Source organism: Triticum dicoccoides, chromosome 7B (assembly GCF_002162155.2).
Source record: "Triticum dicoccoides isolate Atlit2015 ecotype Zavitan chromosome 7B, WEW_v2.0, whole genome shotgun sequence".
Lineage (NCBI taxonomy): Eukaryota > Viridiplantae > Streptophyta > Magnoliopsida > Poales > Poaceae > Triticum > Triticum dicoccoides.
This window is the reverse complement of record NC_041393.1, coordinates 691,112,409-691,139,393: the sequence shown is the minus strand read 5'-3', so window position 1 is coordinate 691,139,393 and position 26,985 is coordinate 691,112,409. Positions and strand designations below refer to the sequence as shown.

Below are 26,985 nucleotides of genomic sequence, written 5' to 3'. Positions count from 1 at the left end.
TCGCTTGGCTATTCGGGTCAAGACATTGACTATTTCTCCCGAAGGATGGGTGAGTTGAACAGTCCTAGAGAAGCAATCGATTTGGGCATGATGAGCCGACATCCAGTCCATACCCAGAATGATATTAATATCTGGAGATTTAAGGGCTATCAAAAATGCGAGGAAAACAAGTCTGTCGACTTGGATTTCATTTCCATAACTTACCCTAGAGGTCTGCAATCTAGAACCAGGGGTAGAGATTTCCATAGTGGATGGCATGTCACAGAATGCAACGTTATGCAAACGAGCATAACTTTCGGATATAAAAGAATGAGAGGCTCCTGTATCGAAAAGAACAGATGCCGGGTGGCAGTTAACAAGAAGCGTACCGAGAACGACGTTGGGATCCTCTTGAGCTTCTTCGGCAGAGATACAGTTGACATGGCCACGTGAAGCGGTGACCGGCTTGGCGTGGAATATTTTTCCTGTCGGCTTGCCACGGCCAACAGCTTTAGCAGATTGATTGGGTTTGGTCTGGGGACACTCACGCATATAGTGACCAGATTCCCCACACTTGAAACAAGTCACGGAACTGGTACGTGGAGGAGCATTGTTAGTTGGACCCCCATAGGGCTTGGCTGGAGCAGACTGTTGAACGGGGCGAGGCGCCTGGAAGGATGGCCTCGGTGTAAACCTGGGTGGCAGGGCGGTGTTGGGTACCCACACGCGGCGCTTCTGAGGACCAGCACCGGATGAGGAACCCATGTCACGGCCATGCTTACGTGTTGCGTCATAGTCAGTCTGACCAGTTTCAGCACTGATAGCTTTGTTGACAAGTTTCGAAAAAGATGTGCACTCATGCAGACGGAGGTCGCGGCGAAGCTCAGGACTAAGGCCCTTACGGAACCTTGCTTGCTTCTTGGCATCGGTAGACACTTCCTCGGTTGCATATCGTGCGAGATTACCAAACTCCCTGCTGTAAGCATCCACAGAAAGTCGGCCTTGGGTGAAACTGCAAAATTCTTCACGTTTACGGTCCATGAGACCCTCCGGAATGTGATGTTCACGGAAAGCCTCGCTGAATTCAGCCCAAGTAGTGACATGGCCCGCTGGGCGCATAGCTCCATAATTCTCCCACCATAGACTGGCGGGGCCTTCAAGATGATATGCAGCAAAGGTGACCTTGTCAGCCTCCGCTACCAGCGCGGAACGCAGTTTATGAGAGATACTGCGAAGCCAGTCATCAGCGTCGAGAGGCTCGACGGAGTGGTGGAACGTGGGTGGATGCAATTTGATAAAATCACTGAGTGACACCACGTTAGCCCTCTGATGGTGTGCTGTATTCTGTTCAATACGCTCCAACAAACGGTTTGTCTCCCGCTTGTTTCTCTCAGCTTCCATCATAACCTCGGCTAGTGAAGGAGGATGAGGCAGATTTACATCCCTGGCTTCACTGCCTTCGGCCTGCTCTTGAGAAGCAGGGTTAGCGCGCGTGTTTACCATCCTAGGTAAACAAGACAATGATTTAGTCAGGATGGTAAAATTCTGACATAGGATTCATAATGTAAGAAATAACTCGGAATGCAAGATGATCATCCGTATGACATGGTAGATACAGAAACTGCTTCTTTTATTCCATCGTCATACACACCATACAGGGTTTAGTACAAGACCAAACAAAGTACTATTATGGTGAAAAGAGGATTACATCTCATCGGAGGCATTCCAAGATCCTATACATTATTTTTCTACACCTCCGGAAGGAGTACGAACTAGGTCATATCCCACGAGTCACGCGGGACGATAGACGACACAGCTAGTGCGAACTAGTGATACTACCACTAACTCAGACCGATCCGTAGTAGTCCTCGTAGAAGTCACCTCCATAGCCTGGGAGCTCAACATGATCATCTGGAAACAGACGGTCTCGCGGAGCTTGTGGACCATAGGGGCTAGGATGAGGCCTTGGACCAACAAACGGTGGCCTGCGGGGACCGCGAGGTGGGGTGATGCCTCCTACATCACGCCAAACCATCACGTCTGGCAGAGCAGATCTCACAGGATAGAGATCGCGCATATCTGAGAATCCAGCTTGCACCGCCGGTGCGAACCGAGTCAAAGTGGCCCAGTGGTCAGCACGGGTATTGAAGAGCTCTAACCTCAAGGCCCGATTTTCACGGTCCTTATCCTCGAGCATCTCGGCAGTGGTGCGAGTCCGTGAATCCTCCTGGGTGGGGTCAGCATAGATAGCCTGGAGATACCCTTGTGCTCCCGGAAGTGATCCTGGCATATACCGGAAATCAGAGTCCCGAAATATACCAGATCTGACTCGCATAATGGTCATCATAGAGTAGGCGGCGTCCTGCACAGCCATCTCAATGGTAACCCCGAGTCCATAAGAGCAGTGAAGAGGCTCGGTGGATCCAGGATAAGATGGAAATATCCTGACAGTGCAGAGATACTGGCTCTGATTAAAATCTCGGAATTGCTCTTCGACCGTGTACTCAGGATACCAGCGGTATCCAGCCTCAGTCATTACCCTGACCAACTTGGCAGTATGGCCGGGTACATCTAGGCATCGAGTCAGGCGAACCACTTGATTGAGGTCGCGAGTGGCCATCTGAAAGCACAATCATAATGCAAAGGCATTAGAATTTCTAGCAAAATTTCGGCAGCATAACAGCTGTAAATGCTCAAAAGGATTTGAGACATTTGACAAAGGATTTCGTACACACTCAACATCACCATATCAAAGTTCTGAAACCATTCTGGCAACATAATGTGGTAGTATTACTAAACTAGGCTGGTAACCATCAAACTTATAAGGTACTACTGATTAGTAACACGTGATCCTGATAGAGAGAATAGGTCCTAATTCCTTATCCCCCGGTAGAAGAATGGACTGACTCAGATCAGAATGTCATAAGATAAAGGAGTAAAAAGAGCCTTACGTTCCATCCCACAAACAATTCCCCTACATATAACTAAAGAATTTCTAGACTCAACATCGACCAGTTTGGCTTGGAGAACCTACAGGCAGTCCGGCTCTGATGCCAACGCTGTCAGTACCCCGACTCGATGTCACATCGATCTAGCTGGTAACACTTCATATCACTTTGCGGCCTCACGCACGGTATCCCCACGGGTGTCGTCTTACCTTTTCCCGGGACCGTTTGCGCCTTTTGGCTCACGTATATGATAGTGTCGCTAGCATCCATATGATAAAGAGCCCGGGCTGACATGACTAGTCGTAAACCCAAAGTGGCACAGACTTACAGGGACAAGCATCCATGACCCAGCTTCGAACGTGTCGGTCATCAGCAAGTGGGTCCGGGCTGTAGCACTGGGCTAGCAGGACTCCGGTAAACCGGGCTGTAGCGGGCTAACAGGACTCCGGTACTCAAAGCGTGACATTTCCCAGAAGGGACAGACACAGGAACGAAGAAGGACACATGCCGGCCAGCCTAAGTGTTCCAGAGCAGTAGCAAGCTACCATGGCTCAGCGGTAACACTAGGAGACATTTCCCGGTAAGAGAGGCTACTAAAGATAAACAACTAGATAGTCAGATCCCACACATACCAAGCATTTCAACCATACACACAATATGCTCGATATGTGCAAATACAACGAAGCATCACAACATGACTCTATGACACAAGTACTTTATTTAAGGCTTAGTGAGCCATACATAACATACACAAAGGTACGGGTCTCACGACCCCACATACAAGTCATACAGTCATACAAACCAGCAGCGGAAGTAACTTGTCTGAGTACAGACAACTAGTAAAATAAAAGAGGCTTGGAAAGCCTAGCTATACTACGTGGTCCTTCACAAGCTCAGGGTCACCACCTGGGTCTTTAGCCTACTCGTTGATGTCAATGTCTACATAGAACCCATCAGAAGGGGTTGCAGCGTCTTCTGTAAAAATGTAGATTATAGCAACATGAGTACAAAGGTACTCAGCAAGACTTACATCAGATCCTACATACATGCTTAGTATCAAGAAGGGTTGGTGGGGTTATTGCAGCAAGCCAGCTTTGACTCTTGGCTAAACTATCCTACGGTACTCCAACTTGAAATGGTTTTGCGCACACGAGTCCACTACTCACCACTTCAATACACTACCGAGGATCCACCTCCGTCTTCCTACGGAAGAGCCATCCTCGGCACTCACACTTATCTTGAGGCTTTTAACAGTTTCCATTTACTTGTCTATGAACTGTATAGGCAACCAAGTAGTCCTTTACCGCGGACGCGGCTATTCGAATAGATTATGATAACCCTGCAGGGGTGTACTTCTTCATACATGTTTCCACCACTTAGCGTCTGCGCACGACATGTGCTCGGCAGACTTCAAGCGAAAGCCGACGTGGGTGTAGACCACGACCTACCTAAACACTTAAGCCTCTAGTCCAGGTTTATCGCCTATTCAGGTTCCATCCGCAGGGAGTCCGGCCGAGGTTTCCCATACGGCCCCGAACGATGTGAACAGGGTTCCCGAGATACCTAACGGGTATTCGGTACACCCGGCCACGTACCTACCGCATCACAGCCCACCCCTACGGTCAGCGCTGTCCACGGCCTCCAGTAGGCTACAAACACCAGAAACTACTTGCAACTCCTGGACAGAGAGCTAGGGTGAATAAGAAGTCGAGCGGGGTCATATTTCAGGGCCCAATGCATGGTAGTAGCTGTATCTTAAATCACGCATACAGATCTCAGTGCTTAAGGTCGGCTTCAATGAAACAACCCACCATGTACTCCTACATGGCCTCTCATCGATACCTTTACCAATTCGTGTTCACCACACCACTCTCATTACCGACATAATCATTTCACTCTAGCCCATCACCCAGATGAACCAGACCTGACACGACTCTAAGCATAGCAGGCATAGCAAGGTAGGAACAACACATACATATGGCTCAATCAACTCCTACACATGCTAGTGGGTTTCATCTAGTTACTGTGGCAATGACAGGTCATGCAGAGGAAATGGGTTCAACTACCGTAGCACACAGCAGTTTGAATCGTGTTGTCTTAATGCAGTAAAAGAGAGCAGGAGCGAGAACATGGGATTGTATCGATATGATCAAATGGTTGGTTGCTTGCCTGATGGTTCGATGCACGGATACGGTTCTTCGTTAGGGTAGTCACGGTACTCCTCGGGGACAGATCCTGTCGTAAAGGATAACGATACACAGGCATCACCAAACAATGTGCAACAATATGATGCATGCATGAAACATGGCAATATGAGTGTGTTGGGCTAATGCAACTAAAGCTACCAACGCTGTCAGGACCCCGACTCGATGTCACATCGATCTAGCTGGTAACACCTCATATCACTTTGCGGCCTCACGCACGGTATCCCCACGGGTGTCGTCTTACCTTTTCCCGGGACCGTTTGCGCCTTTTGGCTCGCGTATATGAAAGTGTCGCTAGCATCCATATGATAAAGAGCCCGGGCTGACATGACTAGTCGTAAACCCAAAGTGGCACAGACTTACAGGGACAGGCATCCATGACCCAGCTTCAAACGTGTCGGTCATCAGCAAGTGGGTCCGGGCTGTAGCACTGGGCTAGCAGGACTCCGGTAAACCGGGCTGTAGCGGGCTAACAGGACTCCGGTACTCAAAGCGTGACATTTCCCCGAAGGGACAGACACAGGAACGAAGAAGGACACATGCCGGCCAGCCTAAGTGTTCCAGAGCAGTAGCAAGCTACCATGGCTCAGCGGTAACACTAGGAGACATTTCCCGGTAAGAGAGGCTACTAAAGATAAACAACTAGATAGTCAGATCCCACACATACCAAGCATTTCAATTATACACACAATATGCTCGATATGTGCAAATACAACGAAGCATCACAACATGACTCTATGACACAAGTACTTTATTTAAGGCTCAGTGAGCCATACATAACATACACAAAGGTACGGGTCTCACGACCCCACATACAAGTCATACAGTCATACAAACCAGCAGCGGAAGTAACTTGTCTGAGTACAGACAACTAGTAAAATAAAAGAGGCTTGGAAAGCCTAGCTATACTACGTGGTCCTTCACAAGCTCAGGGTCACCACCTGGGTCTTTAGCCTACTCGTTGATGTCAACGTCTACATAGAACCCATCAGAAGGGGTTGCAGCGTCTTCTGTAAAAATGTAGATTATAGAAACATGAGTACAAAGGTACTCAGCAAGACTTACATCAGATCCTACATACATGCATAGTATCAAGAAGGGTTGGTGGAGTTATTGCAGCAAGCCAGCTTTGACTCTTGGCTAGGCTATCCTACGATACTCCAACTTGAAATGGTTTTGCGCACACGAGTCCACTACTCACCACTTCAATACACTACCGAGGATCCACCTCCGTCTTCCTACGGAAGAGCCATCCTCGGCACTCACACTTATCTTGAGGCTTTTAACAGTTTCCATTTACTTGTCTATGAACTGTATAGGCAACCAAGTAGTCCTTTACCGCGGACGCGGCTATTCGAATAGATTATGATAACCCTGCAGGGGTGTACTTCTTCATACATGTTTCCACCACTTAGCGTCTGCACACGACATGTGCTCGGCAGACTTCAAGCGAAAGCCGACGTGGGTGTAGACCACGACCTACCTAAACACTTAAGCCTCTAGTCCAGGTTTATCGCCTATTCAGGTTCCATCCGCAGGGAGTCCGGCCGGGGTTTCCCATACGGCCCCGAACGATGTGAACAGGGTTCCCGAGATACCTAACGGGTATTCGGTACACCCGGCCACGTACCTACCGCATCACAGCCCACCCCTACGGTCATCGCTGTCCACGGCCTCCAGTAGGCTACAAACACCAGAAACTACTTGCAACTCCTGGACAGAGAGCTAGGGTGAATAAGAAGTCGAGCGGGGTCATATTTCAGGGCCCAATGCATGGTAGTAGCTGTATCTTAAATCACGCATACAGATCTCAGTGCTTAAGGTCGGCTTCAATGAAACAACCCACCATGTACTCCTACATGGCCTCTCATCGATACCTTTACCAAATCGTGTTCACCATACCACTCTTATTACCGACATAATCATTTCACTCTAGCCCATCACCCAGATGAACCAGACCTGACACGACTCTAAGCATAGCAGGCATAGCAAGGTAGGAACAACACATACATATGGCTCAATCAACTCCTACACATGCTAGTGGGTTTCATCTAGTTACTGTGGCAATGACAGGTCATGCAGAGGAAATGGGTTCAACTACCGTAGCACACAGCAGTTTGAATCGCGTTGTCTTAATGCAGTAAAAGAGAGCAGGAGCGAGAACATGGGATTGTATCGATATGATCAAATGGTTGGTTGCTTGCCTGATGGTTCGATGCACTGATACGGTTCTTCGTTAGGGTAATCACGGTATTCCTCGGAGACAGAACCTGCCGCGGAGAGCACCGATACACAAACATTACCAAACAGTATGCAACAATATGATGCATGCATGAGACATGGCAAAATGAGTGTATTGGGCTAATGCAACTAAAACCAGAAGGGTTTGAACAAATTTGAATCAAGGATTCAAATTTCAAATTCAAATATGGCCTTTTAAAGTGCTTTTCCTTGTTCTGCTTAAAACATCAATTTAACTTGTTTGATCATGCATGAAAATAGTATAGATGGATAGATTGGATTTTTCTGATCATTTTTCATATATAATTTGTCCAATTTGGAGTTACAGAATAAAAGTTATGAATTTTTGAAGTTTAAATAATATTCTGGAATTTCCTGATTTAAATTAAATCCAGAAAATCAATTACTGCGTCAGCCTGACGTCAGTGTGACGTCAGCAGGTCAACGGAACTGGTCCAGGTCAAACCTGACAGTGGGTCCCGCATGTCAGGGTGATTATTTTAATTAAAACTTAATTAAAACTAATCCTGTTTAATTAACAGGGCTGGGCCCCACCTGTCATTGACTCAGGGGAGTCAACCAGGGCCCACCCGTGGTCAAACCCGGGTCGGCTGCACCGGCGTTTAGCCGCCGGCGAGCCCGACGCGGCGGCGGAAGTGGTTTTGGCCATTTCGGCCACCAAATGGGCCGCGGAGACCACCGGAGGGAAGCTGAGGGCAAACCGCAGCTCTTGGCGGAGTCCGTTGAGGTCGGGATGGCCGGAGTTGGCGCCGGCGACGACTTTGGCGGCCACCGGGGTTTGGTCGGAGGTGAACTTGGCGCTAGAGGGTTCGGTGAGGCTCGTGGAGTAGCTAGCTAGGTGCTGCGGAACTTGGTGAGTAAGATGGACACCATCTTGTGGCCGGAGGATGACCGGGAGCACGTCGGCGACGAGCTCCACGGCGGTGGGTGCGGTTGAGCTCCGGGAAGTTGCTACACGGCTCGGGAGCAAGAACGGAAGGGAGGGGAAGATGGCTAAGCTCACAGTGAGTGCGAAGGAGTTCTTGGTGCGGCCGGAGATGGACCGGAGCGACGACGGCGTTGAAGGGGATCTCCGGCGACGGTGAGCTCGGGCGAGGTCGGTGCGGTGGTCTCGGGCGTTGCGAGCGCTCGGGGCTCGGCTGCTCGATGAAGTGGACAGCGGCGGAGCTCCTGGACACGGTGAGACGGCGTGGGGTGGTCGGAGGGCGTGGCTACGGCGAGGGGGTGGCGGCGATGGCGTCGGCCATGGCTGGGGCGTGCGAGGGGGAGGAGCTGGAGAGGAGAGGGGGTGTCTGGGGGGTTCGGGGGAGAGAGGGAGGCCGATCCTCGACGTCACCTGGCGAGGGGAGCGGCGAGGCGGCGAGCAGGTGCGTGGCGCACGCCGCGGTCGCCGTCGGGCACCTGCCTGCCTGCCTGGCCGGCAAGCAGCTCGCTGGAGCGGTGCTGGGCTGGGCCGGCAGGTGGGCCGGGGCAGGCGCCAGGTAAGTTTTTTTCATTTTCTTCTGTTTTCTGTTTTTCTAATACTTTTGCAACTTTGTTGAATTAAATAAAATACCTAGGCAACTTCAAAAATCACCAATTCACTCCTGGTCCATAGCTGGATTATTTCCAACATGAAACATTTTAGTTTGGAGGTATTTGAGCATTTAAATATTTTATATAATTTTAAATGCCCAAATTCAAATATTTATGAATTAATTCAAAAACCCTAAGATGGCCTAGGAAAATGTGCACCACTTTTGGCAGAGGTTCTGAACCAAGACAAAAATGATGGACATTTTAGAAGGGCATTTCAGGTTCATTGAAAATTATTTTAGTAAACCCTAGTTGGTTTCAGAGGGGACTGGGGGTTCTGTCATCCCCATTTCAAGTTTCTGATGAAAGAATAAACATGATGCAACACTCTAATGCATGACTAGCTAGGGTGTGACAGTGGTTGACGCTCTTCTTTTGGCGCAAGAAAGCTAATTTTATGAGAAAAATTTGGGCGAAAGATTCACCCCAATCGGAGTTACGGATCTCCGGATATTTAAGAAACCGTGAAGGGGTAGAATCTGAGAACGCAGAAACAGAGAGATAGATCCAATCTCGGAGGGGATCTCGCCCCTCCCACGCCATGGGAGCCAAGGACCAGAGGGGAAACCCTTCTCCCATCTAGGGAGGAGGTCAAGGAAGAAGAAGAAGAAGAAGGGGGCCCTCTCCCCCTTGCTTCCGGTGGCGCCGGAACGCCGCCGGGGGCCATCATCATCACCGCGATCTTCACCAACACCGCCATCATCTTCACCAACATCTCCATCACCTTCTCCCATCTATATTCAGCGGTCCACTCTCCCGCAACCCGCTGTATCCTCTACTTGAACATGGTGCTTTATGCTTCATATTATTATCCAATGATGTGTTGCCATCCTATGATGTCTGAGTAGATTTTCGTTATCCTATCGGTGATTGATGAATTGCTATGATTGGTTTGATTTGCATGTTTTATTATTGGTGCTGTCTTATGGTGCCCTCCGTGTCACGCAAGCGTGAGGGATTCCCGCTGTAGGGTTTGCAATATGTTTATGATTTGCTTATGGTGGGTTGCGTGAGTGACTGAAACACAAACCCGAGTGAGGGAGTCCCGGATTAGGGGGTGTCCGGATAGCCAAACTATCATCGTTGGCCGAACTCCTGGAATGTGAAGATACAAGATTAAAGACTTCGTCCCGTGTCCAGATGGGACTTTCCTTGGCGTGGAAGGCAAGCTTGGCGATACGGATATGTAGATCTCCTACCATTGTAACCGACTCTGTGTAACCCTAACCCTCTCTGGTGTCTATATAAACCGGAGGGTTTTAGTCCATAGGACGAACAACAATCATACCATAGGCTAGCTTCTAGGGTTTAGCCTCTTTGATCTCGTGGTAGATCTACTGTTTTACTACCCATATCATCAATATTAATCAAGCAGGAGTAGGGTTTTACCTCCACCGAGAGGGCCCAAACCTGGGTAAAAACATTGTGTCCCTTGTCTCCTGTTACCATCCGCCTAGACACACAGTTCGGGACCCCCTACCCGAGATCCGCGGGTTTTGGCACCGACACCGAGTAAGTAGGTTGTTTGCGTATGGGATAAAAGGGGACTTGATGCTTTAATGCTATGGTTGGGTTTTACCTTAATGTATCTTTAGTAGTTGCGGATGCTTGCTAGAGTTCCAATCATAAGTGCATACAATTCCAAGTAAGGGATGATATGTTAGCTTATGCCTCTCCCTCAAATAGAATTGCAATAGTGATTATCGTTCTAGTAACATAGTCAATTGCTTAGGGGCAATTCCACAACTCCTACCACCACTTTTCCACACTCGCTATGTTTACTTTATTGCTTCTTTATCTAAACATCCCCTAGTTTATGTTTACGTGTTCTTTATTATCTTGCAAACCTATCCAACAACACCTACAAAGTACTTCTAGTTTCATACTTGTTCTAGGTAAAGCGAACGTCAAGCGTGTGTAGAGTCGTATCAGTGGCCGATAGGACTTGAGAGAGTATTTATTCTACCTTTAGCTCCTCGTTGGGTTAGACACTCTTACTTATCGAAAGAGGCTACAACTATCCCGTATACTTGCGGGTCATCAACCGGCCGGTGCAAGACCTTGCCGGACTGTGCAAAATATGGTAACAGTTAAAACTACTATACCCAAAAACAATCCCGGACACATATGCGTGTTCGGATACTTACGACTTCTCCAGGGGCTGGGCCCTGGGATACCACTCCGGGCTGCTATCGGCAGCCGTGGTGGATGCCTCCGGGGGGTAACCTTTCCCCCTCTTGGGCGATCCGGCCTCCAGAGATGTGGAGGTCATCTTTTTCCTCCCGCCATCAGAGTGAGGCTCATCCTCCTCTGCTTCCTCCTCTTTGTCTTTAGACGAAGGATCGTCGCTGGAGTCTTCGGATTTGGCACCCGAAGCCTCACGACGGCAAAGGCCACTCCGGGTCTTCTTGACCTTCTTGGAGACCTCTTTATTTGGCGCCTCGTAAGGCGCAGGGACCAGCATCTTCGTCAGAAGTGGTCCGGCCGGTTCCTCTGGCAGGGGGGCTGGACAATGTATCCGCTCCACCTTGTTTATCCACCCCTGAGGTCACAATGAAACACGATTAAGGTGTCTCCCTCATGACATGCCAGCTGAAGCATGAATAGACAGAGCGTGGCTATGACTTACCGAGCTTGGAGAATGAGATGATTGATACCCACGGTCCTCGGTGGGGCCCGCCACGATTTGCCGGTCTTAAAAAGCACCTTCCAGATATCCTTGTGGGAGGAATCATAAAGCTCCCGAAGGGTTTGGTGCTCGGCTGGATCGAACTCCCATAGAGTACAAGCTCGGCGCTGACAGGGGAGAACCAGGCGAACTAGCATCACCTGGACAACGTCGACGAGTTTGACGTCCCTATAGACCACACCTTGAATGCGCGTCTGGAGCAGTAATAGCTCATCGGACGAACACCAGTTAGGGCCCTTCTCGGGCGAGGACGGGAGCCGCAGTGGATCTCCGGATCTGAATTCTGGAGCTGCCGCCCACTTTTTGCCGCGTGGTTTGGTGATATAGAACCACTGCTGCTGCCACTCCTTGACGGAGTCGTTGAAGGCGCCTTTCGGCCAAACAGCCTTGGGCATCTTGCTTACCGTGGCGCCGCCGCACTCGGCGTGTTCGCCACTCACCACCTTGGGCTTCACATTGAAGATCTTCAGCCATAGGCCGAAGTGAGGTGGAATTCGGAGAAAAGCCTTGCACACGACGATGAACGTCGAGATATTGAGGAAGGAGTTGGGGGAAAGATCATGAAAATTGATCCCGTAGTAATACATGACTCCCCGAACGAACAGGTGAAGGGGAAACCCGAGCCCACGGACAAAATGGGGAAGGAACACAACTCTCTCATGAGGTTCCGGAGTGGGGATGACCTGACCCGCCGGCGGGAGACGGTGGCCGATCTTCTGGGCCAGATGCCCGGCTCTCAGGAGCTTCTTGATGTCCTTCTCCTCGACGGTCGAGGCCATCCACCTACCTCTTGCTCCGGATCCGGACATGTTTGGAATATCTCTCCTTGATGGAGAAAGAGGGTACTTGGGCATTGGGGCTCGAACAAAGGGGAATGAGCTAACGGGAGGAGAAAGCGTGGGTAAAGAGAAAGGGGCCTTACCTCTTTATAGGGGCGGTAAAAGTCTTTTGCACCTCCCCACTTGCCTGGTGAAGCCCGTCCGCCTCCCACTTGCCGCGGTTAGCAGTGCGGTTAGATTACCCACACCCGTATTGATGAGAATCCCGTGATATGGGGACACGATCTCTGCTTTGACAAGACGTGTCAAAGAAACCGCCTATGCGCTGTAGCTGGTTGTGGGAAAACGGTTCGAATAATGATCTGACCATAATAACATGTCACGTCCTCAGAAAAAGTTGTCAGCAGATCGCATTTGTGAAATATCATTCTCTCTATGGCGGTGTGTAAAGATCATCTTGCAGATCCGGACACGGTCTACGTGTTCGATAATCACTTTGGAGTATTCGGAGAAGGAACCCGCCTTGCAATGTTGAAGACAATACTGCACGCCGGACTCATCATCATTGAAGCCTGGTTTAGGGGCTACTGAGGGAGTCCTAGATTAGGGGGTATCCGGACAGCCAGACTGTGTACAACGTCCGGACTATTGAAGCGTGAAGATACAAGACTCAAGACTTTGGCCCGTGTCCGGACGGGACTTTCCTTGGCGTGGAAGGCAAGCTTGGCGATCCGGATATTATGTTTCCTTCCTTGTAACCGACTCCATGTAAACCCTAGCCCTCTCCGGTGTCTATATAAACCGGAGAGGTTGGTCCTTAGAAGGCCGATCACAATTACAATCATACCATCATAGGCTAGCTCTTAGGGTTTAGCCTCTACGATCTCGTGGTAGATCTACTCTTGTACTACCCATATCATCAATATTAATCAAGCAGGAAGTAGGGTTTTACCTCCATCGAGAGGGACCGAACCTGGGTAAACATCTGTGTCCCTTGCTTCCTGTTACCATCAGCCTTGACGCACAGATCGGGACCCCCTACCTGAGATCCACCGGTTTTGACACCGACAGCCACCAGAGGAGTGGATAAAAATCAACACGAATGCTGGTATTTCTATGCAGGAGCACAGAGGAAGTATTGGAGGTGTTGCTAGATCATCTTCGGCTTTTATTTCTGCTTGGTGCAAGCCATGCCCAGGTATCACAGATCCTCTTGTAGCGGAGGCATCAGCTGTACGAGAAGGTGTGATTGTGGGAAAACACTTCGTGGATTTGCGTGTGTGGAGATTGAGACAGACAGTTTGGAGGTTGTGAAAATCTGGAAATCGCGCTGGACCTCGCGCTCGGTGTTAGCGCCGTTACTTTTAGATATTGAAGAGCTAGCTGCTAGTTTTATTTCTTTTGATATTCATCATGTAAAGAGACATGCAAATGTCCCCGCCCACCTTTGTGCTCAACAGGCATGCACATTGAAGGTGACGTAATGTTGGATGGACTCTCCTCAAGGTTTTCTGGTCACCAACCTTATGGCTGACAGGGCCGGTGCCTTATCGTTTTAATAAAGCTCTTCTTTACCCCGCAAAAAAAGTAATGAAATGACACGAAACACAAGTGAGCAACCCGCTGCGCACGGCACACAACTGTCATACGCCAAGTCAAAACGCAATGACTCGGCGTTAACCACCAGCCGAGTAAATAAAGAGCACATGCATAAGGCAACAACCGGGACATAAATTGACCAGGCACGACACCCGCTTTTAACTAACAATTCAAACTTCCAACACCACACTCGGCGTGGAAAATGTGCGTGCAAAGCGAAGCAAAAGACGCGAAGTGGGGGTCATAGAAAAAAATAACGACAATTTCGACATCTGCTGCAGTTATGGCAGGCGACTGTGACGTGTGATGGCGGGTCTCCTACGCTGCTGATCTCGTGATGCGGGCTCTCAAATTCGCCGACGGGGAGATCATTCTCTGATAGGAGGCGCTCCGCCTCGTCCTCGTGGACGAACGAGGAGTCGTTGTTTATGCTCGATACGTCCACGAGGGCGAATCCATTGACATAGGTGATATGATCTCATTCCCTTGCCACTTTGCCAGGATTCGGGATCGTGCACCGATAGTGAGCATGTCGCCGGGGATTGCGGCGGTGGAAAAGGGACAGACAAGCAAGGTACACGGGAATGACACGGGTCGGTACACGGGTGCCCGGGTGAGAGGTGACACGGACCTGACCTCCCGCACCCTTCCATTCATGGCGGATGCGCGACACGTGGGTGTGCATCCTGACCTCTATTCACAGCCGCGGGTGCGCTGCGGGAGTATAAATCCTCAACCTCGACAGATACTTGACCTAGACTTTGCCCTCGCCCACCTATGGATGGCGCCAAAAAACCCTAGATCGAGATCTGGAGGCGATTGGGGGTGGTGGAGAGGCAAGGTAGGCGGAGACCACATATCCTTCACGGAAGTGGCTGCCTCGCCCCCATGGCGGCTGATGCGGGACGCGGGTACCATGGCGAGCGGTGTCAGGGCGCTGATGCAGGCGGCACGGGGCGCAGTGCCGGTCACGGTGCGGGGAGGGGCGCCGGCCACGGTGGAGACAAGAGTAAGTTCTCCTGGAAGTGGAGCGAGGACGACAGCGACCGCACCATCTCCGCTTCGTCCTACCCTACCTCTGCTTCAGGCGACAACTCGCGCTGGGTCACTGCAACGGCGCCAAAGCGATCCCATGATGGTGGTGTCTGGGTGGAGAAGAAGCTGGCAACGACATCATCTGAGGGTACGGGGAGCGGGCATCAGACCTCCTCCCTGATCCGTCGACCTCATGGAAAGCAGGATGTGAATCAGGTGCCCCCTACCAAAAACCGTCCTCCATGCCCCATCACTACAAGAAATATGTCAACTTGTGACCACCACTATTGGTCACTGAATGGTCACTGTTTTCAATTTGTGACCTTTTTGTGACCAAAAACATAAGGTCAAAAGCTGGCCGTTGTTAACTGACTATAGTGACCTTTCTTCTGGAATGGTCGTAGAAGTTTATGACCAAAATATGTCTATTGTGGCGTTTTGGTCACTATCAGCCTCCCCAGGCCACGTAGGCATCCGACGTGGCAATCTGATGTGGCACAAGAATCAGCCCGGTCCGATTAGGTGTTTTACATGGGCCGAGCCCATTAATTCAGCCTTTTATTATTTTTCCTTGTTAATTCTGGTCGGCTTCATGGGCCAAGCCCAACATTGTAGCCTTTTTTATTGTTGTCCCGTGGCCTTTTATTATTTATTGCTTTTCTATTTTCAGCCATTATATATTCAAGCTAGTCCCACTAGTCAGATCGGTCCCACTTGTCATGATCATCTCTCAAATTGGTCCCACATGTCAGAAATGTACAAAATTGACAGATTAGTTTCATAAGTGGACCCATTGGTCAAGTTTCCATTTCACAAGTTTTCAGATCACATACATAAAAAAAGAACACATAAATTTCATCAAATATACCACTAAATAACATATATGCTACAATATGCTACTATTCACTAAGTAGAACTTGACGGCTTCACACTTCACGGCTTCACACTTGCTTCACACTTCACGCTTCAGCATCTGTAAAAGAGGAACAACCACAAATTTAAATCTCAATTGCAGTATAGGCCATATGCAAAAGCAGTTCAAAGTTGAAACAACATCAATTAAACACACGCGCACAGAAACATATGAGTCAAAATGCAGTATAGGACCAGGACAAGGAAACTCCTGTTATCAAATCAACACACAACTTGAAGCAAAACAGCAACATAATACATTATAACGAGAGTAAGCTTGAATCAAACAGCACAGAAACATGTGGATATCTCATGTGAGCATCATGTTGTGGTTTTATTAAACAATGATACATCAACAGAGTACAATATCTTCAATGCAAATTATGGTACTGTAGCAAAACAGTTTAAAACAACAACTACACAATACATTATAATGAGAGTAAGCTTGAATCAAAAAGAAAAGGGAACAATTTCGAGTTTAAAAGTTAAAGCATTTGCAAGATATCCCAACTTGCAAGTTGAAGAGGCATAATTCAGAAACTTGCATCGAGGCACTATAATAAGAGTAGCATTCGACTTGACACATGGAACAACGACACAAAAGAATTATGGCTCAGTGTATGTACGTCGACTTGTTGGTGTAGATGGTCCAGTTGATGAAGAGCTCTGACAGCATGGCTCCGAGCAGCCCGAAAAGCGCACTGGAGGTGCAACTACACCGAGAATAGCACTTGACTGAAATAGCAAGAAATCGTCAGCCTCTACCCTCTAGTCTGGTACCACATCCCCACAAAATCATGAAGGCCAAAGTCACAAGCATGAAAGCAGGTTACAGCCAGGATCTATGATGATTTTCTACTATGCACTAGTATTGCTGGATAACTCGTCGAGCAAGACAAAATATAGACACAGGATCTGATGATGATACAACACGAGCGACCACAATGATGAAAGGAGCAACCATTCCTTAGCAGGAAGCATAACTGGAAAAGATATTGAGGATTTTCCAGTAGCAAACATTGACAGATTGCTGCTAGTGCATACTAGTATGATTCACACCAGAGCAACCATCCAATTCGATGAACAGCATAAAAGTAATTTAAGTGGGCAAAGACCCCCCTCCCCCACCCCAAATCTACAGGAATAGAGTAGCTACACTGCGTCAACGGACACAACCGAGCTCACATGCAGTAAGACCAAAGAAGAGGCATACATGCATACCAGCAAGAGAATTGCTCCTGCTAGCTGCTGTTGCTGCCACAAAACGCATGACACATTAGTTGCAGTACAAGCTATGGATCTAGATTCTGGACTGAGATCCAACACGATGTATGTACAATGAAGTGCAGATATGCAACTAGCAGGAAATCTAAGTGAACATGGTTTGTACTTCTCACATCAATCTTTACTCTTGTAAATTCAAAGCTATGTTTGATCCCAGACGACATGAGCTGATGATTATAATGTATGACACCCTACTGAAGCAACAGACAACTCCTGACTTATTACTACAAACAAAATAGTTCTTCCAAGCCTCCATTTTAACAATGTATAAATCTGAGTGAATAGATGTACTCTAGAGCTATGCTGGAACCACTAGCAGAGTAAACAAACAGAGTCCATGGAAAATCTGGCAACAGCGGATGTACTGTACTGATAACATTAGACTAGAACTAAGAGCCTCAGAGATCTTGGTGGTTAAGATCATCAAGTGGGATAAACCCATTAAGAGTAGCAAATATTTTGATAACATCACAGGCTCAAAGGAAAATAAACACCAGCAAACTATTGAATGAATCAAAACCCAAACAGAGCAAAATCTCTTAAAGAGCACAAAATGGCATGGTCTGTCAGAAGTAGCTGGTTGTGATAATCATGAAGTATCAGTGGAAATCCGAACAATTTTCTTCTTCATCACACAGAAGCATGCAAAAGACCCAATATAACACAAAGAGCAACAAGGTTGCGACCAACACAAGGAGTGCATGTACGGCCAATCATAAAGCGGTGCAAATGTAATACAGGAGATGTTATCATCCATCAGAAGTAGCTGGTTACACTAATCATGAAATATCAGTGGGAATCCAAACGATTTTCTTCATCACCCAGAATCATGCAGTTCAACCCAACAGAACACAATGAGCAATAAGGTTCATAACCAATGAAGGAATGCATGTACAGTCAGTCTAAAGCAGTAAAAATGTGCAAATGTACTTCAGGAGATGGCGTGACCCGTCGATTTTCTTCATCACCCAGGTAATGCACATCTCATCAGCCAGCAGAACACAAAAAAGAGGATACAAAAAGTACTGCTAAGAGGTTTGCAAATAATCAAAGGAAAGTATTTTCTCAATAATAAAGGAGTACATACGTAGCCCAAGAGATGGCATGATGCGTCAGAAGTATCTGGTTATAATAATCATGAAAATCAGTGGGAATTCGAACGATTTCCTTCATCACCCAGACCATGCACATCTCAGCCAGCAGAACATCACAAGTAACATATGTAAAACAATGATTCTAAGCATGAGCAAACAAAAGTCTTCACAGTACTATAAAGCATGAACTGTGACTGGTTTCTAAAATCCGTGGGAATCATCATAAACATTTTTATAATGCAGACCAAATGATTTACCACCAGGAGAGTTTATATGACAAAAGCTAAAGGCGTATCTATTAGAGTACTAGCAAATCAGACTGAACTTTCATGGAATGATTAGTATAACTAGACCCATTTTAGTTTAGCATTACATAAAAGACTAGTCTCAACAGACTGGTAGCAGTCGCACAAGCAACTATTGAGCACTGAAGAAACATGACAGGGAAACAGCATACCCTGATGGTGCCCAGGCTGCAGCCTCAGAACCCTGCAAAACCACAAGCGACGTCAACATCAAACACACATATAAGACGCACGCCGAGATCTAGAAGGCCATGCGCGTGCCTGAAGGTACAACACCACCATGAAACGCCGGGACGATGGAGGAGAAATGGAAGGGAGGGAGAGGGGAAGGGGTGGAGTACCTGCGGCGGGGCTAACGCGGCCGAGCGCAACAACCTGCTGGCTGGCGATCCAAAAGTGGTCGTGCGGGAGCAGGCTGCACCCTTCCCCGCCGAGGCCCTGCACACGCACAAAAACAATGAACACCCGTCAGCCTCCGCCACCATACCACCGCATGCAGATTCGAGGGGCGTGAGGCGGCGCTCATCTTGGAGAAGGGCGTGGTGTAGAGGAGCGCCGCCGCGAGCGCCGCCACCACAGCCAGCAGTGGCAGCACCCGGCCAGTCCCAGCCGCCATCGCTCGTCGACTCCCTCTCCTCCTCTGCATCTGCGTGCAGTAGCAAGAGTCCAGTCCACATCCGGGCAGGGCTAGCGAGGGGAAGCTGTGGCAGCGTCGATCTGGATCGGATCGAGATCTAAGGGAGGGAGAGGGCGGCGGCTGTGGGTGTGCGGAATCTGGGAGAGTGAGTGGAAGGAGAGCCAGAGGAGGTGGGGATCCGGCTCATGGAGGAGAGCGAGTGGAGGGGGGTGGCGGTGTTGGGCGGAATCGATGGGGGCGGCGGCGCACGGAGGAGGGCGCGGCTAGGGTTTGGACAAGTGGAGAGGGAGCTGCGCTGATTCGGGAGGGGGATGACATGGATGAGGGGTAGAGGGGGTGGGGGAAGAGGGCTATCGTCGGATCCGGGCCTATCCAACGTGTTGGGGAACGTTGCAGAAAATAAAAAAATTCTATGCTTCACCAAGATCAATCTATGGAGTCATCTAGCAACGAGAGAGAGGAGTGCATCTACATACCCTTGTAGATCGCGCGTGGAAGCGTTCAAGAGAACGGGGTTGAGGGAGTCGTGCTCGTCGTGATCCAAATCACCGGAGATCCTAGCGCCGAACGGACGGCACCTCCGCGTTCAACACACGTACGGTTGGGAAGACGTATCCTCCTTCTTGATCCAGCAAGGGGGAAGGAGAGGTTGATGGAGATCCAGCAGCACGATGGCGTCGTGGTGGATGCAGCAGCGATCTTGGCAGGGCTTCGCCAAGCATAGCGAGAGGGAGAGGTGTCACGGGAAGGAGAGGGAGGCGCCAGGGGCTAGGTTGCGGCTGCCCTCCCTCCCCCCTCTTTATATAGGGCCCCTAGGGGGGTGGGGCACTGGCCCTAGGAGATCAAATCTCCAAAGGGGGGCTGCGGCCAAGGGGTGGCTTGCCCCCCTAGTCAAGTGAGCCCCCGCCCCCACCCCTAGGGTTTCCAACCCTAGGCGCAGGGGGGCCCAAGGGGCCAGCTCACCAGGGGCTGGTTCCCCTCCCACTTCAGCCAAGGGGCCCTCCAGGATAGGTGGCCCCACCCGATGGACCCTCGGGACCCTTCCGGTGGTCCCGGTACAATACCTGTGACCCCCGAAACTTTCCCGATGGCCAAAACTGAACTTCCTATATATAAATCTTCACCTACGGACCATTACGGAACTCCTCGTGACGTCTAGGATCTCATCTGGGACTACGAACAACTTTCGGGTTACCGTATACTAATATCTCAACAGCCCTAGCGTCACTGAACCTTAAGTGTGTAGACCCTACGGGTTCGGGAGACATGCAGACATGACCGAGACGCCTCTCCGATCAATAACCAACAGCGGGATCTGGATACCAATGTTGGCTCCCACATGCTCCTCAATGATCTCATCGGATGAACCACTATGTCGAGGAATTAATCAATCCCGTATACAATTCCCTTTGTCAATCCGTACGTTAATTGCCCGAGATTCGATCGTCGGTATCCCAATACCTCGTTTAATCTCGTTACCAGCAAGTCACTTTACTCGTACCGTAATGCATGATCCCGTGACCAGACACTTGGTCACATTGAGCACATTATGATGATGCATTACCGAGTGGGCCCAGAGATACCTCTCCGTCATATGGAGTGACAAATCCCAGTCTCGATTCGTGCCAACACAACAGACACTTTCGGAGATACCCATAGTGCACCTTTATAGTCACCCAGTTACATTGTGACGTTTGGCACACCCAAAGCACTCCTACGGTATCCGGGAGTTGCACAATCTCATGGTCTAAGGAAATTATACTTGACATTTGGAAAAGCTCTAGCGAAATGAACTACACGATCTTGTGCTATGCTTAGGATTGGGTCTTGTCCATCACATCTTTCTCCTAATGATGTGATCCCGTTATCAATGACATCCAATGTCCATTGTCAGGAAACCATGACTATCTGTTGATCAACGAGCTAGTCAACTAGAGGCTCACTAGGGACGTGTTGTGGTCTATATATTCACACATGTATTACGACTTCCGGATAACACAATCATAGCATGAACAATAGACAATTATCATGAACAAGGAAATATAATAATAACCATTTTATTATTGCCTCTAGGGCATATTTCCAACAGTCTCCCACTTGCACTAGAGTCAATAATCTAGTTATGTTATGATGAATCGAACACCCATAGCGTTCTGGTGTTGATCATGTTTTGCTCTGGGGAGAGGTTTAGTCAATGGATTTGCTACATTCACGTCCGTATGTACTTTAAAAATATCTATGTCTCCATCTTGAACATTTTCACGAATGGAGTTGAAGCGACACTTGATGTGCCTGGTCTTCTTGTGAAACCTGGGCTCCTTGGCAAGTGCAATAGCTTTAGTGTTGTCACAGAAGAGTGTGATCGGCCCCCACGCATTGGGTATGACTCCTAGGTCGGTGATGAACTCCTTCACCCAGATTTCTTCATGCGCTGCCTCCGAGGCTGCCATGTACTCTGCTTCACATGTAGATCCCGCCACGACGCTTTGCTTGCAACTGCACCTGCTTACTGCCCCACCATTCAAAATATACACGTATCCGGTTTGTGACTTAGAGTCATCCAGATCTGTATCGAAGCTCGCATCGACGTAACCCTTTACTACGAGCTATTCGTCACCTCCATATACGAGAAACATATCCTTAGTCCTTTTCAGGTACTTCAGGATGTTCTTGACCGCTGTCCAGTGTTCCATGCCGGGATTACTTTGGTACCTTCCTACCAAACTTACGGCAAGGTTTACATCAGGTCTAGTACATGTCATGGCATACATGATAGACCCTATGGCTGAGGCATAGGGGACGACACTCATCTTTTCTCTATCTTCCGCCGTGGTCGGACATTGAGCCGAGCTCAATTTCACACCTTGCAACATAGGCAAGAACCCCTTCTTGGACTGATCCATATTGAACTTCTTCAATATCTTATCAAGGTATGTGCTTTGTGAGAGACCTATGAGGTGTCTCGATCTATCTCTATAGATCTTGATGCCTAATATGTAAGCAGCTTCTCCAAGGTCCTTCATTGAAAAACACTTATTCAAGTAGGCCTTAATGCTGTCCAAAAGTTCTATATCATTTCCCATCAAAAGTATGTCATCCACATATAATATGAGAAATGCTATAGAGCTCCCACTCACTTTCTTGTAAACGCAGGCTTCTCCATAAGTCTGCATAAACCCAAACGCTTTGATCATTTCATTAAAGCGAATGTTCCAACTCCGAGATGCTTGCACTAGCCCATAGATGGAGCGCTGGAGCTTGCATACCTTGTTAGCATTCTCAGGATCGACAAAACCCTCTGGCTGCATCATATACAGTTCTTCCTTAAGATGGCGTTAAGGAAGGCCGTTTTGACGTCCATTTGCCATATCTCATAATCATAGTATGTGGCAATTGCTAACATGATTCGGAATGACTTCAGCTTCGCTATGGGAGAGAAAGTCTCATCATAGTCAACCCCTTGAACTTGTCGATAACCCTTAGCGACAAGTCGAGCTTTATAGATGGTAACATTACCATCCGCGTCCTTCTTCTTCTTAAAGATCAATTTGTTTTCTATCGCTCGCCGATCATCGGGCAAGTCTGTCAAAGTCCATACTTTGTTTTCATACATGGATCCTATCTCGGATTGCATGGCTTCAAGCCATTTGTTGGAACCTGGGCCCACCATTGCTTCTTCATAGTTCGAAGGTTCACCGTTGTCCAATAACATAATTTCCAGGACAGGGTTGCCATACCACTCTGGTGTGGAACGTGTCCTCGTGGACCTATGAAGTTCAGTAGTAACTTGATCCGAAGTACCTTGATCATCATCATTAGTTTCCTCTCTAGTCAGTGCAGGAAACACGGGAACATCTTCCTGAGTTGCGCTACTTTAAAGAGGTAGTACTTCATCAAGTTCCACTTTCCTCCCACTTACTTCTTTTGAGAGAAACTCTTTCTCCAGAAAGAACCCGTTCTTGGCAACAAAGATCTTGCCTTCGGATCTGAGGTAGAAGGTATACCCAATGGTTTCCTTAGGGTATCCTATGAACATGCATTTTTCCGACTTGGGTTCGAGCTTTTCAGGTTGAAGTTTCTTGACATAAGCATCGCATCCCCAAACTTTTAGAAACGACAGCTTGGGTTTCTTCCCAAACCATAATTCATACGGTGTCGTCTCAACGGATTTAGACGGTGCCCTATTTAAAGTGAATGTAGTTGTCTCTAGAGCGTATCCCCAAAATGATAGCGGTAAATCGATAAGTGACATCATAGATCGCACCATATCCAATAGAGTGCGATTACGATGTTCAGACACACCGTTACACTGAGGTGTTCAAGTGCGTACCAAATTCGTGACTTAAATATTCTCCCCCACAATCTGATCGTAAGAACTTTATCTTTTGGTCACGTTGATTCTCTACCTCATTCTGAAATTCCTTGAACCTTTCAAAGGTCTCATACTTGTATTTCATCAAGTAGACATACCCATATCCACTCAAGTCATCAGTGAGAGTGAGAACATAACGATAGCCTAGCCTCCGCAAGCCTCAACGCTCATTGGAACGCACACATCAGTATGTATGATTTCCAATAAGTTGGTTGCTCGCTCCATTGTTCCGGAGAATGGAGTCTTGGTCATTTTGCCAATGAGGCATGGTTCGCATGTGTCAAACGATTCATAATCTAGAGACTCTAAAAGTCCATCAGCATGGAGCTTCTTCATGCGCTTGACACCAATGTGACCAAGGCGGCAGTCCCACAAGTATGTGGGACTATCGTTATCAACCTTACATCTTTTGGTATTCACACTATGAATATGTGTAACATCACGTTGGAGATTCATTAAGAATAAACCATTGACCAGCGGGGCATGAACATAAAACATATCTCTCATATAAATAGAACAACCATTATTCTCAGATTTAAATGAGTAGCCATCTCATATTAAACGAGATCCAGATACAATGTTCATGCTCAAAGTGTCAGGACCCCGACTCGATGTCACATCGATCTAGCCGGTAACACCTCATATCCCTTTGCGGCCTCACGCACGGTATCCCCACGGGTGTCGCCTTACCTTTGCGCGGGACCGTTTGCGCCTTTTGGCTCACGTATATGATAGTGTCGCTAGCATCCATATGATAAGGAGCCCGGGCTGACATGACTAGTCGTAAACCCAAAGTGGCACAGACTTACAGGGACAGGCATCCATGACCCAGCTTCGAACGTGTCGGTCATCAGCAAGTGGGTCCGGGCTGTAGCACTGGGCTAGCAGGACTCCGGTAAACCGGGCTGTAGCGGGCTAACAGGACTCCGGTACTCAAAGCGTGACATTTCCCAGAAGGGACAGACACAGGAGCGAAGAAGGACACATGCCGGCCAGCCTAGGTGTTCCAGAGCAGTAGCAAGCTACCATGGCTCATCGGTAACACTAGGAGACATTTCCCGGTAAGAGAGGCTACTAAAGATAAACAACTAGATAGTCAGATCCCACACATACCAAGCATTTCAATCATACACACAATATGCTCGATATGTGCAAATACAACGAAGCATCACAACATGACTCTACGACACAAGTACTTTATTTAAGGCTCAGGGAGCCATACATAACATACACACAGGTACGGGTCTCACGACCCAACAAACAAGTCATACAGTCATACAAACCAGCAGCGGAAGTAACTTGTCTGAGTACAGACAACTAGTAAAATAAAAGAGGCTTGGGAAGCCTAGCTATACTACAAGGTCCTTCACAAGCTCAGGGTCACCACCTGGGTCTTTAGCCTACTCGTTGATGTCAACGTCTACATAGAACCCATCAGAAGGGGTTGCAGCGTCTTCTGTAAAAATGTAGATTATAGCAACATGAGTACAAAGGTACTCAGCAAGACTTACATCAGATCCTACATACATGCTTAGTATCAAGAAGGGTTGGTGGAGTTATTGCAGCAAGCCAGCTTTGACTCTTGGCTAGACTATCCTACGATACTTCAACTTGAAATTGTTTTGCGCACACGAGTCCACTACTCACCACTTCAATACACTACCGAGGATCCACCTCCGTCTTCCTACGGAAGATCCATCCTCGGCACTCACACTTATCTTGAGGCTTTTAACAGTTTCCATTTACTTGTCTATGAACTGTATAGGCAAACAAGTAGTCCTTTACCGCGGACGCGGCTATTCGAATAGATTATGATAACCCTGCAGGGGTGTACTTCTTCATACATGTTTCCACCACTTAGCGTCTGCACACGACATGTGCTCGGCAGACTTCAAGCGAAAGCCGACGTGGGTGTAGACCACGACCTACCTAAACACTTAAGCCTCTAGTCCAGGTTTATCGCCTATTCAGGTTCCATCCGCAGGGAGTCCGGTCGGGGTTTCCCATACGGCCCCGAACGATGTGAACAGGGTTCCCGAGATACCTAACGGGTATTCGGTACACCCGGCCACGTACCTACCGCATCACAGCCCACCCCTACGGTCAGCGCTGTCCACGGCCTCCAGTAGGCTACAAACACCAGAAACTACTTGCAACTCCTGGACAGAGAGCTAGGGTGAATAAGAAGTCGAGCGGGGTCATATTTCAGGGCCCAATGCATGGTAGTAGCTGTATCTTAAATCACGCATACAGATCTCAGTGCTTAAGGTCGGCTTCAATGAAACAACCCACCATGTACTCCTACATGGCCTCTCATCGATACCTTTACCAAATCGTGTTCACCACACCACTCTCATTACCGACATAATCATTTCACTCTAGCCCATCCCCAGATGAACCAGACCTGACACGACTCTAAGCATAGCAGGCATAGCAAGGTAGGAACAACACATACATATGGCTCAATCAACTCCTACACATGCTAGTGGGTTTCATCTAGTTACTGTGGCAATGACAGGTCATGCAGAGGAAATGGGTTCAACTACCGTAGCACACAGCAGTTTGAATCGCGTTGTCTTAATGCAGTAAAAGAGAGCAGGAGCGAGAACATGGGATTGTATCGATATGATCAAATGGTTGGTTGCTTGCCTGATGGTTCGATGCACTGATACGGTTCTTCGTTAGGGTAATCACGGTACTCCTCGGAGGCAGAACCTGTCGCAAAGTACACCGATACACAACCATCACCAAACAATGTGCAACAATATGATGCATGCATGAAACATGGCAATATGAGTGTGTTGGGCTAATGCAACTAAAACCAGAAGGGTTTGAGCAAATTTGAATCAAGGATTCAAATTTCAAATTTAAATATGGCCTTTTAAAGTGCTTTTCCTTGTTCTGCTTAGAACATCAATTTAACTTGTTTGATCATGCATGAAAATAGTACAGATGGATAGATTGGATTTTTCTGATCATTTTTCATATATAATTTGTCCAATTTGGAGTTACAGAATAAAAGTTATGAAATTTTGAAGTTTAAATTATATTCTGGAATTTCCTGATTTAAATTAAATCCAAAAATTATAGTTATTGCGCCAGCATGACGTCAGCATGACGTCAGTGGTCAACTGCGGCTGGCTGAGGTCAAACCTGACGTGTGGGGCCCACACGTCAGTGACAGGGGGGTTAAACAGGGTTAAATTAAACCTAATTACTAATTAGTGGCGCTGGGGCCCACTGGTCAGTGTCAGGGGTTAACTAACAGTGGTTAGCGCTAATCCTAATTAGCTACAGAGATGGGCCCACCT

General features: G+C 48.2%; 1 non-coding gene and 3 pseudogenes across 1 annotated transcript; all 4 read right to left on the bottom strand.

The window, feature by feature from the left end:
* Window positions 1-17,660: 17,660 nt before the first annotated feature.
* LOC119342339 lies at window positions 17,661-17,743 on the bottom strand. The gene has a single exon (XR_005165540.1). It is a non-coding gene; the product is annotated as a small nucleolar RNA SNORD24 (small nucleolar RNA).
* Window positions 17,744-17,827: 84 nt separating this feature from the next.
* LOC119342399 lies at window positions 17,828-17,902 on the bottom strand (annotated as a pseudogene).
* Window positions 17,903-18,017: 115 nt separating this feature from the next.
* Window positions 18,018-18,093, bottom strand: LOC119342397 (annotated as a pseudogene).
* A 280-nt stretch (window positions 18,094-18,373) lies between these two features.
* On the bottom strand, window positions 18,374-18,448 carry LOC119342396 (annotated as a pseudogene).
* Window positions 18,449-26,985: the final 8,537 nt, after the last annotated feature.